Genomic DNA, 15,990 nt, shown 5'->3' on the forward strand with positions numbered 1-15,990 from the left:
CACAGTTTTGGGGGCAGCCACAGTTTAACTCTAGAGCGGCAGACAGTCAGAAGGATCTGAACAGCTTCTAACTGGAAGCTGAAGTTGGATATGTAGGAAGGAGCCAAACCATACAGGGCTTTTTAGATAAATGGGAGGACCTTGTATTACTACTGATAGACCAGTGAATTGATGTGATGTGTTTTATATACTGATTGAGTGAAACACAAGCAAATTTAGTGTTGCATTATGTAACACGGACTATTTTAGAAGTCACAAGGAGATATTTTACCTATAGTTTACTTTGTCAGTGCATGCTGGGAAAGTCTACAGCAAGGTGGCATAAGAGGGAACCGAGAGACAATTAAAATGAAATGCAAATGTAAATGCTAATTTTATTATTTGGAACTCTGAAGTGAAGCTTGGATTAAAGGCTACATGACACGTTCAATCCACAATGTAAGTCATAAGAATAAATCATGTAATAATAAACAAGATATACTATGTTCCTTTGTTGTTGGGCCAATCTTTTTCTGGCACCTGTGCCTTCAGCTCAGCACTGGTTTCAAATACTCTATATTAAAAACATTGGCATTCAAAAAGTGAATCAAAATACCTAATAAACGTGGGTTGTGAGTTGTCACTGCTCCTCCACAGCATCATATTATTTAAGTTATATATATATGACACTTTTAATAACTAAGTGACATTCAAGTCTCAAGCTTAGTCCCAGGTTAAGTTAGGTTGATATAATTTCTCAGTTTCCAGAGATACATTTGCCACTGTAAATATTTAATTCTTAAAACACAATTCAGCTGTTGACATTTTCTTTAATGTACCATGTATCACAGTCAATTAAAATGAGATGGGCTTCCTTAGTGCTAATGCAATCATACATTTGTCTTGTATGTGCATACCTTAACATTGGCAGATAGCCATATGATCTCAAATTGAAACCACGGATTTACTCAACAGACACATGCTTTGACTGACAGGTAATCCTCTGAAGTGCAGTGGAGAACAGGAAAAAGCTCAAGAGCAAAAGGCACTCAGCCAAAGCAAGCAATGATTCAGTGCATGGAGTAAGCAAACCCACTGAAGAAAAGACAAACAAATGATTAGATTAGATAAAAGTGCATCTTGTTATAAAATAGAATCACCAAATGAATGACTTGGCAAGTGATTAAAGATGAGCAACAACTTCTAACCCAGATCAAAATAAGCGTAGTGGATGGTCACACATAGATTATTGATTGTTCTTAAATATGAATGCAGAAAACTGTTGTGTGAGTAGGTTTAGTTTGGGCCGTGAGTTTGGTAAGAGAACCTGCACAAATGTGCAGTTTAAGCAAGCTAGATTTCATTCTTTGAATAAGTTGTTGGCTTTGTATTTAAATGTATTGCGTTGTTGCAGTCATAAATATGGATGAACTAGTTAGAGACTGTGCCTTTGTACACCAGCTGCTATGGTATACTTTGCTCTGCGTGTGTGCATGTGTGTGTGTTTGAGTGCGCTAGAGGGTGCCAGCTGTGCCAGCAGTTATAGTTTGCACTTGAGCTTTGTTGGATAAAACTGAACCCTGTTGTCCTCACATCCACTTAAATGTACACAAATTCATGTACACTCCCACAAACAAGCATTCCTTGGCAAAACACACAAACAACACACACACACTGAGGGTTCCTCCATGATGACAGATACTCATCGCCCACAGCGGAGTGTCGGTCTGACGACTTGCCATTTCACATCACTCTGCAGAGATGAGTGGGACACAAAAATAAAATTGCTCCAAACCATGCAGATGGAGAGGCAGATAGACCCACTGACATGGATGTAGATGTTTATAATAAAACAAGTTTCATGATTTGAGTGATGCTGATGCTATGACACAGCACATCTATTCTAGGCAGATACTGTGGGAATGGAGACATAGATCCCTGTAGTCTCTGTGAGGATGTCAAAGCTGGAGGCAAAAGCAGGATCATAGCATGCTGAAGATACGAGTCAGCATCAGAAAAAAAGGATACTAAATACTGAGGGCGCTTTACCCTGTCAGCACCAGTCACATTGTAAATTCGCAGCACGGTCTCTCTGTTTGGCTCAAGGCTGCTAAATAAGCCCCCTTCTTCAGTGCCGGTTAGCCCGGGGTTAAGTGGGTTAAATTCTAAAATAGTCTTAACTCTGCAAGGTGGCTAATCTTGGATCACAGCAGGGTGAGCTAAGCTGAAGTGGACTTGAATCTCAGTTATCCACTTTCAGATGTGCCAGGTAGACACAATAGTCAAGTGCTTTAATCTCCGTCAGCGGCGGATGGAACCTTTTTTGTGAATTCGGTGCTGCGAGAAGGCTTTAAGACGCACCTCCATCTAACACTCAGTGAGTGATGAGTAATAAAATCAACTCCAAGCCAAAACGGACTAACGAGTGTAAACAAAGCCTGACCTTCTTCAAGCACTGAGACATCTGATACAGTGGGTTAATTGGATACGTAACCTGGTTCTGGAAACACTTAGTTAATCCATTCCCTGAAATAATTTCACACATACTGTAAGACTCGTTTTTCTCATTTCATTCTCACACTTATATATTTAAAGATTATTTTTTAATATGTAACCATACAGTATATATATTAATATGTGATATTTGGTTTTGTTATGAAAAATAGGTTCACAATAAAAAAAATACTTTCAATTTATTTTTTAAAGTGAAAGTTCAACAGTCATTTCAAGGTTCTGTTTATTGTAAGGTAAAGACTCTACAAAGTGAGAGAGTCCCAAGGATCAGGCAATCACCTGTAAGCAGCACTTTGCTTTTTACAGGAGGAGACCTAACGCAGAACAAAGCTCAGGGAAGACCGGCCATCTGGTGCCAGCAGTTGGGGTGAGAGCGGAAAGAAAAGGGAGACAAACAACAAAAGGAACAAAAGACAAACTTAGAGGAGAGCAGACAAAAGTAATGGCAGCAGTTAATACACAACACACGGGGAGAGAAAAGAGCAAAGAGGCGAGGGGCGCAGTGCAATGTTTGAGGTCTCCCAGCTTGAGGCTAGATGAACTAAGAGAAGGTTCAAGATCATCTGGTCCAGCTATAACTATAAGCTTTATAAAAAAGAAACATTTCAAGTCAAACCTTAAAAGTAGAGATGATGCCTCTATCCACAAATCAAGCTGGGAGCTAGTTACACAGGAGAGGAGCCTCATAGCTGATGGTACTTCTACTTCTATTGTACTTCTACAAACACTAGGAATCATAACAATAAATGACTGGTTGTTGTTGGGAAAATGTTATGCCTAAACTAATTGTGCAGAATATTGTCATATTGTCACTGTCAGTGTCTTTACCTTTTTAGTTTTAACTTTAGATATCCGCTGTGAGTCATCATTTTATATAATGAACATTAGAACCTAATGTAGTGCATAAGTGATCTAAGGTCGTGTTTCATGTTTGGATGCCCCGAAAATACATTTTAAATCTCTTTTCCCCCCAATACTTTTAACATTTCTTTTGAAACACTGCCTGAATAGTTTGCCAGTGTCACATTATAAAAGCCTTAAAGAATACTTATTGGAGTTGCAGGAAATTCAAATGTGTTTATTTGCATTTGTATTAAGGTATATAACATAATATATACACTGTTATGATGTTCATCTGCACTGGTTGCAGGTCAGATACAAATTAGAAGAACAGAAAGTCTATTGTTATATAATCAGATGAACATTAACTGCAGGTGCTTCATATTTTATATAAGCAAATGTTGTGGTGTGATAAATAATCTTTATTGGATGGTTTGGATGGGATCGTCTGTGGCTCACTTGATGTTTACTCGTGCTTTAAGGTATTTTAAACTTCAGTGAGAGGTTGAATGGCATGCAGTAACCGTTCTAAGTGTGCTTACCTTGGTTTACTGGGCTCCCCTCAGACTGATACAGTCAACATGGAGCCCTGAGGCTTCAGGGTAGATTAGGATGACCTACAAACACTAGAAATTGCTCCTGAAACACGCACAAGCATGGCAAATACACACTCAGTAACCTCAAAGTGCTGATTAGCGTCAATGTTAGAGTAATGAGAACAGGGCTTTGTGGAAAAAAATAATTAAAATGTGCTTCTAATTAGTGACAAGGATATGCTTGAAAATCATGGTTAGAGAGGATTATATTCTTATATACCTTCACCCTGAACAGAAGAGAGAAAAAGAAAAGGCATACTGAGCTAGAACTACTTGTGATATATTGTGACCTCATAACTCATTAGCTGGATGATGGGCAAAAAAAGAAGTCCACAAATGTTCTGGATTCCTTAACCCTCTGTGGCAAACCACATTTTTGCTTATTATACTCTCTTTTTTAAATGCATTATTTAATAACACCAGAAGCATAATTGTTGAATAAAATTAAGAGTTGAAGATGGTTTGACCCCTGACGAGCACTCATCTCAGGAATCAAATTCACACGACGAGATTATTTTTTTCTTTTTTTAAGACTAATCTTATTTTTACACATATTTAACCTGAAATAGCTATTATGAAAAATATCTACTTAAAAATATGAATATCCAAAAAAGTTTATTTAGCTGAGTTTGATTTAATTTATTTACTAAAACAGCATTTTTTACTTTGTTGGGCAATGATGGTAAAACAGTGAGGCTGCTTATTTGAGATTTTTTTTAGTGCCTTCCTGCTCCAAAACACTTTATTAAAATGATCAGTTTTTATCAGGCAGTCGCAGAATTTGATAACCAGCTTATCATTTTGAGTCAGAAATGACCCCAAAAATCACAGAAATGTGATATTTACCTGACAGATTAATCAGTGTCACATGATTCATTCAGACACACAAAGTCACCTGTGCATGGATGAGCGCATGCACTTACACAAACACACACAGTTATGGTTAAAATCACCCCCACCACCAAATAAATAAATTATACCAATGGGACAGACGACCAAAGTTATGTGGATAACATTTTGAGGCAGCGCATGAAACTTAAATTGTTTTTCCCACTTGAACTCTGGACACTGTCTGGAGGATAAGGTCTGCGCTTTTATCGAAGTAGCCCTTTCTCAAATCTAGCAGATTTTCTCAGATATGTTCTCAATACTATAAATACAGCAGAAGTAGAACACGGGACACATGACACCCACTCGCTTGCTGTGAATTCTCTGGCCAACATGAGGTCAGTCAGACATTACACAGTCTTTGTGCTAAGGAGGTGACAGTGGGAAAAAAAGTTTGAGTTAAATGTCCAGTGTAACTGATGCGGTCATTCACATACAGCTCGGCTGGATAATGGCCTTATTTGTTTAAGGCTGCAGTGCATGTGGATAGTGCAGATTTCACTCCCACTCGCTCAGATGCTGCTAAGAGACCTTAACAAAGCAGATGAAATCCCGGCGTCTGGTATGGTCACCTCTTTGTGAGGAGGGAGATGACACTTTGAAGCCTGCAGCAACAAAATTCACCAACAATGTGTTTTTCAACTTCTCAAGTCATCTTGTTATTTGTTTTTTCTTACACAGTTACAGCTGAAATAAGGCAGAATAAAAGAAATGGATCATTTGAAAGGATTCTCAAACATGTTTTTGGATCATTTTTGCACTGACGGACTGGATTGGACCCAAACGGCAAACTAGAGGGACGAACTTTGCAAACTAGAGGAACAGCTAAAATTAAAATGAGGAAAATATTTTTCTTAGTTTGTTGCTAGGGGCTAGAAATAACATTTGTCTAGTTGTCTGGAGATGAGGTAAATAGAGGTAGAGGACAGAGGTAAATATGTTGTGTTTCTTATGAAAATGCAAGATAAAAACAGGACTTTGTTTGCTGAACCCCACATTTTCCTCAGTAAAGGAACCGATGAATAAATACTTTGTTCAGTCTGTACAATGCTGCATGTGCAAGAACATTTTCTTGATTTGAATAGTCTTGCCACCTCTGTAAAGCAGCATAATTAATAGAACTAGAAAATGAACTATATAGAGGGTGCTTTACCGATAATGAATACCTCCCACTTTTCCACATTTCAAGTGTTGAAGAAGGAGTGTTGGTTTGTCTTCATAGCTCAAGCATCTATAGGTCTGCTGCCAAGGTGTGGGTTTGTGACTGAACTATCCCTCCCCCCACCCCCCCTTCATTTACTCAAAAATAGAAAAGGGATAGAAAGAAAAAGGTGAAGGGAGAGAAGGGAACTGTAGTGTGTTCCAAGTCAATTTCTCCTTCCTCAGATTGACTTCAAAGCAACATGACTAATCCTCTCACGCTTGCTCGTTAATAATCCGTTTAATAATCCGTTTAGCAGCTTTTCATGCTGTGCTGTTTGTTGGCATTATGGGGCTGTATAAAATGAGGAGAGGAGTCGTGGCGTTTCACTCAAAGGTGCTCTCTCCACCCCCACCCCTACTGCGCTTAATGACACACTTTTAGTTTTTTTTTTTTAACTGCGACTGTGGACCAACACAACATGGGGTCTCGGCTAAGCTACATATAATTGACTTATACCTGCAGTCACTGGGCAGGAAGATTTTACGATCTGTGCATAAATATTAAAATCTACACTAGTAGTAAACATTCATACAAAGGATAATAGATAATTGAGATAATTGATTACATAGTTAAGCTATAACTAGTTAAGCTTAACCAGTCAGCTCCATTTCTCTGCTGTCTGACTGAGAATGTTGGTGGACCAAAACCAAATTTCGTAAATTTAGCTAAACTTTCATCCCACACTGAAGGCCTGCACCATCTGGCTTAAATGTCACCAGCTCATTTAATAACATTTAATCCCATACATCTCCTCAGTAGGTGCCCTCCTCTACCCTCTGGTACAGTTGTTATTTAGCAGAGACCAAGGCAGAGATCATTGAATGTCCCAATAATTTGTGAAAATCTGTTTTGAAAGCCTAATGTTTACATTTTGCACCTCTGTCATCAAAAAGTCTTTGGAGTAAAAGTGCGTCTGTGGGCCAGCAGTGTAGGTTTAATTACTTGAAAATGTTTCGTTGGGCACCAAAACCTTCATTGAGAACACCCATTTGGCAACTTTGATTAGTGAAGATAAAGGCAAGCAGAAATCTCGCTGTAGCAATGGAAAGAAAAAACAACTCAAAACTTAGCTGTATACAACGAAAAGATTTTTTGTGCCAGGCGATATATTTTAACATGGAAATCTAAGGGGATTGATAACTTTTAGAGTCGCAAGTGGCCACGTGAGGAACCTTCATACTGTCATCTTTTTTCAGCCCTGGAAGAGTGCGTGTGAAGTAGTGCGCATAGCGACCGCAGTGGTAACTGTTGTTGACACTTTGTAACATCAAATAACCTGTGAAAATGAAGGTAAACGTTGTGACAAAATGAAAGTTAAGTTGAAAGATGGGTTTCAAACTTACAGCTCCATCATCACTCAAGCATCCAAGTGTAGAGATTTGTTGTTTTTCTAACTTGGAATACACTGCTTGTTACTTCCATTCAGCAGGGTGGAACGATCACAGCTGACTGAGATGACACCTACAGTAGTAGGCAGAGGATGCTGCCTAGTTTATCAATCTGAGTACAACTGATGACCTTTCACCAGGCTCATATAATTCGAAACAAGGTGCCCGATCTCACTATCGCTCCCTCACTGAATAAGTGGTGGTGCAAGACTGTGAAACAGTTTACATCAATTAATCATAAGGTACTTATCTGCAAAATAAAAACATCAGTGTGCTATGTTCAGTCAGTTGCTTATCCTGCGATGACCTCACAGAACTCACAAATAAAACAGTAGCCTCCATTTAAACTCAATACTCAATAATTTTGTCAGAATCATAGAGATGGTCTTGGGAAAGCTGATGTAGCGCCATTTTTGAACATTTATACGTGAATAAACCCACATTCATTTGCTTTCTGTTTTTTTCTCAATTGAGCTGTCTCCCAGTTTTCTTCCTTTTTCTGCTATTCTTTCCTCTGCTCTCCCTCTCCATTTATTTTTCTCACAGATGGAACTAAGCCAGCCTCAAGGTTTTGGACTGGAGTCCATATTTTCATAGAGTACGCTTTCAACTGCCATTCCCAGTGAGCCCAAACAAGTGGGTTGCCAGATCCATCATGGTTTTATCTCTCATTATCTGTGAGACTCCCGGCCCCCTCCACTAGCCTTCTGCAACTGCTGGAACTGAGTGTAGATGAGAGATGAAACGATTAACTCCCATTTTCTGTAATCAGCAGAGAGAACTTGACAGAAGAACCAGTGCAGAAGAGAGAGAATATGGAAATATGTAGCTCGTCCTCCCAATTTCTGTTCTCTCGCTTTGCCCAAAGACCAAAAAACAAAAAGTCTACAGCCACACATGGTGAAGCAGGAAGACAGATGGAGGGATGGATTATAATGTCTGTATAACTCGTGGCTATCAGAAATCTTCTGTTGCCATTTTAATTGGAATCCACATGATCCATGCAGCATCTTGATTTCCACTCTTAATTTACAGAGAAAAACACGAAATTATCTCCAGACAAAATGGACCACAATGGTGAGTTCATTAATAGATTAGCTGGCAAGTACTTTGATAATAAATTCTTATTTTTTGCAGTTTGTTATGTGTAATTAATTGGAAACCTTTGGATGGGAGATGCTCTTTTAGCTCTCTGTGTAAATTTATAATAATCATTTTATTATTTCTGTGATTGTATTAGTTGAGCAATTAATTCATTTATCAATGAAATGATCAATACCTTGTAATAGTGTATTAGATGTGATAGTTAACTGTTGGCATGACAAAGACCTATTTGTGAGAGAAATGAATAGTAATTGCCCAATTTGTTTTCATTTAAAATTAATTTGTTTTAACAGCTTTCAGATTAATTAGGCTACGTGCTGGAAGACTGCTACAGATTGTATAGATGAAACCGCTCGTCTCTTTTGCTGATGACTACAGGATATGTAGGGGAAAATAATATATTACCTGTCAAATTTATAAATTATGCTCAGTGGATTATCCTGTGGAAACTTTTCAGACTGCCCATTGAAACTGATTTCTGTTTTTTATTCTGGGCTCTGCTTTAGAGAGAGGGTGAGAAGTTCAGCCATCTGAGAGGGGCTCAGAGTAGAGCTGGTACTCCTTCACATTGAAAGGAGCCAGTTGAGATGGTTTGGGCATCTGACTAGGATGCCTCCTAGACGCCTTCTGGGTTTGGAGTTCTGTGCATGTCCTACCTGCAGGAGGCCAACCCAGGACAAGTTGGAGAGATTATTTCCCTCAGCTGTTCTGGGAACATCTCGACGTTTCCCAGACAAACTTAAGAAAATGGATAATGGCAAGTCTTTATTGACGTCGGAATTCAGACAAAAACAAAAGCAAAAAAGAAAGCACTTGTTTTTGTTTTGGTCTCTGCTGTGCTCGGATCCAAGGCAGGTCTGTTTAATGAAATGGTTGATTTAGTGACAACTGGAAAGCAGGTTTGTGTTGAGTGATGGCGAGCAGAGGACATGCATTGTCTTTGACTGAAGTTCTGCAGTAGGGCCAAGCTATATTAAAACCTTGTCTGCTGAAATAGCAGTACTTCAGATATAAATTAAGTTGCTTAGGGGCTTGAAAACTCATTTACTGACTTTATGGTGTGTCTTCAAGGGACATGATAGATTAGGTTGATGACAGCAGTTGATTCTCCCATTCAGTCACTAAGTAAGGTGTTGGGCCACCACATCCTGCAGAACAGTTTCAGTGAGACTCGGCATTGACTTTACAAACCTCTCGATTGGGGGTCAAGGACTTAGGATTGACTTGAAATTAAATATCTGCTTCTTTTGATTTTGTTGCCATCAACACATAAAAAAGCTAAAACATGAATGAATAAATGAATAAAGTTTTTAATAGGTGAATTAAAATACAGGAAAAGATGTTCAGGCCAAAAAGTATTTTATAGCTAATTCTGTTAAACATTAAGGTAATGAGGTACAAAAGAGTATCACACAGAAGCTAAAGCTTCCAGATAGAGAGGAAGAGGAGCAATAAAAACAATAAGGCACTGGCTCCACATGGGACCAACATACAATCAAAGGTACCTCTGTGGCATACTTTTGACAGAGCCTGCAAAGAGATTTGTAGACTGCCCTAAAGAAGTTGTAGCCGTTTGCTGTCAGCAGGGGGCAGTGTCAAAAGCAACCAATCTGTTGGCTAATTTTCATGTTTGTGCTCTTGTCCGTCCAATAAAAGGATCCAAGATGAAAGCAGCTGTTGTGACATGACAAGCCTCAACGCAGGCATTTCCGCTGTAGTTTTTGAAACCACGATTTGGCAAACAAGGTGCAAATTAGACTGTGAAATTTTACACTCACTGGCTAATGACTTTCAATCACAAATCCACTAGACTTCTATGGGCTGAAAATCTTCTCGCCCCCACAAGTATTGCCCCCTGGTGGCCATGGAAAAGAATGCAGGTTTAGGGCACCTGCAGATTGGCTTCACTTTTCAGACTTGGAAGTTACATCCATCTTTTATACAATCCATGCGGAGCCCCTGCTGCAGAGAAGGACAAAGTTATCACAAAAACAATAGAAAATAGCACAGATCTCACAATACCCTTACATGGAAATCACCCCCAGAACACACAAATTCAAAAGACACGGACAGAATTCCAGAGATGTGCTATAAATTGTCCCTGCTTTTTGTTAATTTCAGTTGAAAGTACCAACTGCTCCAGTTACTGCTGTTATAACCAAACTTTTAGCAAAAGTTTACCTCTGAATTTATTTTAATTCTCTTACTCTCATAAATATGTTTCCATTTTAGAAAAAAAAGGACATTCATTTTCAAGAAACTGTACAAACAAAAATGCAAAACTTTGATTAAGTAAGCTCTGTGGTAAGGAAAAAGACACTGCTTTGGTTTAAGGCTAGGGTTAAGATTTTCTCTGTCAGCTGACATTTTGCTTTTAGCAAAAATAACTGGAATAACATGAGGCTTGAGCTGTGTGTTTGGGACCGACGGCAACTGCATTAGCAAGCTTTCCTCCGAGCACTTGGCTCTGTCTGAACAGCTGTTGCTTAAACTTTTACCGAATAAATGCAGTGACTTTGATATCAGTCCATTTTTTGTGCTAAATGGTGAGGCAAAGGCAAGATGCAAGAGAGACAAGAGGCTGAAGGTTGCAATACCTTCTGAATCCCAGTGCACCTTAATAGGACTTAATAAAGCCAAAGATCACAGACATTACCTCAGCTGAACTGTAAATCGAGCTCTGACGCTTAAACCCACACAAACATCTGCACACATCCAGTGTTTTGGCTTGCACGTGTCTGCCCTTAAGTTAATTAAAGGATTTAGTAGGCTAATTAGTAGATTGTTAAATAAGGGACACATGGTCTTCCTATTGTGCTCCGAGGTTTGCGTCACCTGAGGTATCAAGACTAATCCCTTCTAACTGGAGCAATAGAGAGTAGGTTGTAAACAATAGCTGGTATCACAGTTGGTAAGACAGTCTTAGATCCAGATGGTAAGTAGAGTAATCTCAGGAAGGGATTGACCAATTATTGGCTTTGGGAGGATAATGCTAAGCTTGTGTACTTAATGGAAAATTCATTGAAACAACCCTTTGAACTCTTTAACTAACTTAATTTGATTTATGGTGTGTTATGGAACTATAGTGAGAAAAGCTCTTCACTCATGTAGCAGTAACCTTTCAGGTGTGAAATGTAAAATAAGAATGCATTAATTATACAAAAGCTGAACGTATGAAGACCATAGATGAGAATACATGTTACAGATGGTATGGTTGTCAGTTCCAAAGTGTATCCTTTTGCAGCAAGTTTTATTTATATCACCTTTTAACTTTACCCTTAGGTCCAGGTAAAGAGACACTGTGATGCTCTGTACTATCTGTTCACTTAGGTAATGAGCAGCCAAGCCATATTTGAGGACTGTGCAGTGGCATAAAATGAGACTTGAAATAGAAGACTCGGTCAGGTTATCCTGCCCCAAAAAGGCTCTGAGCGTAACCTTTCAGACCTCTCTGAAGTAGTGAGACCTCATCCAGCACAGGGATTTATTTAAAAAAAAAACAAAGGCCTCTCTATAGTGTGTGACAAATATCTTTACATTGGCCTCGCTGTGGGTAACGAATAGGGATGGGTACCGGCACCGGTTCTGACATAAACGGCAGTAACCAGACCGAAAAGCAGCGCACATTTCGGTGCTTTATTTCGGTGCTTTTTTTTCCTGAGCTGTGATACACTTTAGATTCTAGCCAATCATTTTACGTTTCCGAGGATAGTAGGCGGGGCCAAGTACGTACGTTCTGTTAGAGCAGAGCTACAGATTAAAAATGTCCAAGGCGAAGCGGTCAAAAGTCTGGCTGTACTTCACAGCAAAATATGCAAACTCAGCAGCAACAAGTGCTTTAAGCTGATACTGTGATACTGTCAAAGGAGGTAACACCAAGAATCCGATGAAACACCTGGTGACGCATAGCGTTTTTTTTAAAGCCCAGAAATGCGCCGTATTTGATAGCTTGCTGCGAAACCTCACACCGAGCACATCTACTGCGGGTGGGTTGCCTGTTATGCAACATCCCCCAAAAACACGAAGAGGAGAGTCCTGGCCCCTAGCCCTGCCAGTGTAGCAGAAATGATGACGGATGATGGTGGCAGCAGCCGTTCTTCTCTGCGTGAGTAGCTAATTTACGTTGAGTAGGCTAACCACGTTATTACATTAATGCATGTAAGGTGAACTAGCAAACATCATCATAGCTACATGCTGCTGTCTTCTTGTTTGATGGCAGATACTCCCTTCACCCTGGCTAAAAAGGCTAAAATGACCAAAGAAAAAGTGGAAAACAGTTAAACATGAGCGGTTTAGGACAAAGTTTGTGTTTTTTCCATTGTTTAAGCACTGCTTCCAGCCAAGAGTGATACCATATATGCCCCATAGCTGCAGAAAAGGCTAACATTGTTATATTTTTACAAAAAACAGCTGAACATGAGAGGTTTTTGGACCAATTTAGTGTTCTCCATTCTTTAAGCACCGGTTTGAGCACCGTTTGAGCACCGGCACCGTTTCAAAAGTACCGATTTGGCACCGGTATCGGATAAAACCTAAACGATACCCATCCCTAGTAACGAACACCAATTATTTCTTCAGTAACCTGAAAAACAATTTGCCATGCATTTGTTATAAGAATCTGTGTATAATGTTTGCAATCGTACTTATATTTAGGTTAGATAAATGCGTTAATGTGTTTTCTTTGCCTTTATATATTTCTTTCAGATTTTGGTCACTGAGGAGGAAGTGTGGGTTTATCAGAACAGACGTTTCCTTGGATGCGCATTGCTGATAAGATCAGCGAGACTAAACCTAACCAGTAAATTTATTAAAGTAAAGCCATAAAACTAAATCAGTAAGTTCAAAGATGATAAAGTGCCATTTATAGAGTTCGGGGGAAGTTTTCACTGGGTTGTAAACTGTGATCAATTGCCAGAACATTAGTCCAGCAACATATTTTTAATCTATTTTTATTGATGTAAATATGACAATTAACTGTGATATTGATTCCAATTGACATTGGCCAGCATTAGATGATAGCATTGGTTTTCAAATTAGCTGTTGCACTTCTCTGAATGTGTAGTCACTCTAAGTGTTCGTGCAAGCTCATGTGTGCATTTGTTTGAGCTCAGTATTGGCAGTGTGAAGATTTTCAATTATGAGTAGCATTGCTGGAAGAATAAACAGCGAAACTATTGGCTAACCATTTGTATCATTTGCAATTAGTGTAAGAACTAAAGCGTGATTTTCCTCACTGTCTTGCTCTGTCTCTGTCGCTCATCCCTGGCTTTAATTGGCGTTTTTGTGCAAAAATGTAAAAAGTCACTAAGATGGCAACAGCTTTCCATTCAAGGAGATTATGGATGGAACAGTTACCAGTGAGAGCAAATAGCCTTTAGTAATCCTCGGAGGACATTTAATTAACTGGCCTTCCTTTCAGTTACTTTTTTTTTTCTGTCTTGCTTTCTTAGTCTCTCTCAATCTGTTTCTCCTTTCCTTTTTCTTGCTTATTTTTTTGTCTTACACCATTTGTCTCTTCTTTTTTTTTTCAAAGATGTGAAGGCACATCACTCATGCGTGCAGACACACACTCACAGGTATAGCAAAACTCTTTTCTTCAGTGGGTTGAAGGCTGGAGTAGTTAGTTCAGCATGTTAGCACTAAATGAGAGAAAGCGAGAGCGAGAGGAGGGGTAAACTCCACATTATGCTATCAGTACTGTCAGCATAATGTAGAGCAGGAGGGGGAGAAGGATGGGGAGAAAATGAGGTAGCAGAGTTAGAAAGGTGCTGATTGAGGTCACCGGAGGAGTGCAGATGAGAAAGGAGGGCTCTCTTTCATTCTTCGGCTGTTAAATTAAGTACCTTCACATTCATATTGACATCTCCAAGCTCACTCATTTATGTAGTGATGTAACATATTTACATATAGACTTAACCTGATTCATCAGTTGCATCATATCCACTTAAAAAAAGCCTCTCTGGCTGGTGCTGTACCTTGGCACTTTAAGGCTTCATATGAGTCATAACTGTGTTCTTGTTTCACAGAGATATTAAAGGCTTTTCGACACATTTTATTATGACAGTTTGGTTCCCGTGATGTACTGTTTATCCTTGGTAAGTTGATGTGCTGAAGACATGTGCTTTGCAGTGAATTGGTGTAATTTTTTCATGTAATTGACTTCATAATGCACCCCGCTGCAAAGCAATTCCCCAACAGAAATTTCAGAAGTGTCCCAAGTTGATCCCAAGGATGAGTATTGAGGCTGATCAAGGCATATTTCAGTGATCAGGTCATCCTCAAATAAAGCAGATCTTAATGTGATCCCTTCTTTTTTTTTATTTCGGCGTATGTTTTCCACCTCAGCCTGCTAGTCTTTCTCTACATCTAAGTAATAGCCAGTCTCACTGCAAGCGCTTTACTTAGAGAGTGAAAACTGTGGTGTGAGTCTGAGAAATTATTTTCTCACAGTGCCCACATTCAGTTGGCATTATATCTACTAGATCAGGAAGTAACAAAACCTGCCTACTCATTAGCCTATTACAACCCGGTGTTTTTAAACGAAAAGCCACCTGGTCTTTGCAATGGTGGCAGGCATTGGAGCAGTATTGCAAAGGTATCTGTATGGCCATCTCTGCGAATGCTCCATCATCTGTTTTCAACAATAATAGGAAGGACTAAAACATTTTTTCATAGTCCTTTGTACCAGAATCTGCCAGAACAGGGTGAAGAGTCCAAATCTGTGAATATTTAGAGTGTTAAATAATGTCATCATTTGATCTGCAGTCAAGGTTACTTGTTAATTTAGTATTTGCCTCGTTTGAAAATAACTCATCCAGGGTAGGAGGCAGACACCAGTGTAGTTCTAGTGTTAGTCCCAACCTTGGATAAACGGGAAGTGTTGCATCAGGAAGGTAATCTGGTATAAAATCTTGGCCAAATAAAACATGCAGATCTAGTGAAAGCATAAGATTGGGTGCCAATTTTGGAACTGTGGTAGTGGTAGTATGTGAGGGTGGTGCAGGACGTGTATGATGACAGACAGACAGTGGTGACGTGTGTGGTTGTGAGTAACAGATGGTTTAAGTTGGGGTGTGATTACGTTATGAACTTGCTCTGCTTGTTTGTAATGATGATGGTCAGGTTAACAGATGAAGAAAGGGCAAGAGTCTCTTTGGACTATAATGTTTGCAGACAACATTGTGATCTGTAAATAGAATAGGGAGCAAGTGGAAGAGAGCCTTTAGAGGTGGAGGTATACTCTGGAGAGGGCAGGATACATGTATTCATGTTTATTCATTCGTAGTTCTTGTTCTGCTCTTTAGCCTACGTGAGCTCACGGCTCCAGCACATGAACTAGTTTAACTCTTCAGTTTGCCCCACCTGACCAATATTAGCTAGTTACTGATCAGTGTTGGGAAGGTTACTTTTAAAATGTATTCCATTACAGAATACAGAATACATGCCCCAAAATGTATTCTGTAACCTATTCCGTTAC

General features: G+C 39.3%; 1 protein-coding gene across 1 annotated transcript in view; it reads left to right on the forward strand.

The window, feature by feature from the left end:
• The window catches only part of LOC102206054 (neural-cadherin-like), a 366,907-nt gene that overhangs the window by 123,470 nt on the left and 227,447 nt on the right, over positions 1–15,990 (forward strand). The window lies entirely within an intron of this gene.

The sequence above is a fragment of the Pundamilia nyererei genome, unplaced genomic scaffold, assembly GCF_000239375.1.
Source record: "Pundamilia nyererei isolate P.nyererei 1_Seehausen unplaced genomic scaffold, PunNye1.0 scaffold00019, whole genome shotgun sequence".
In the NCBI taxonomy this organism is placed as follows: Eukaryota; Metazoa; Chordata; class Actinopteri; order Cichliformes; family Cichlidae; genus Pundamilia; species Pundamilia nyererei.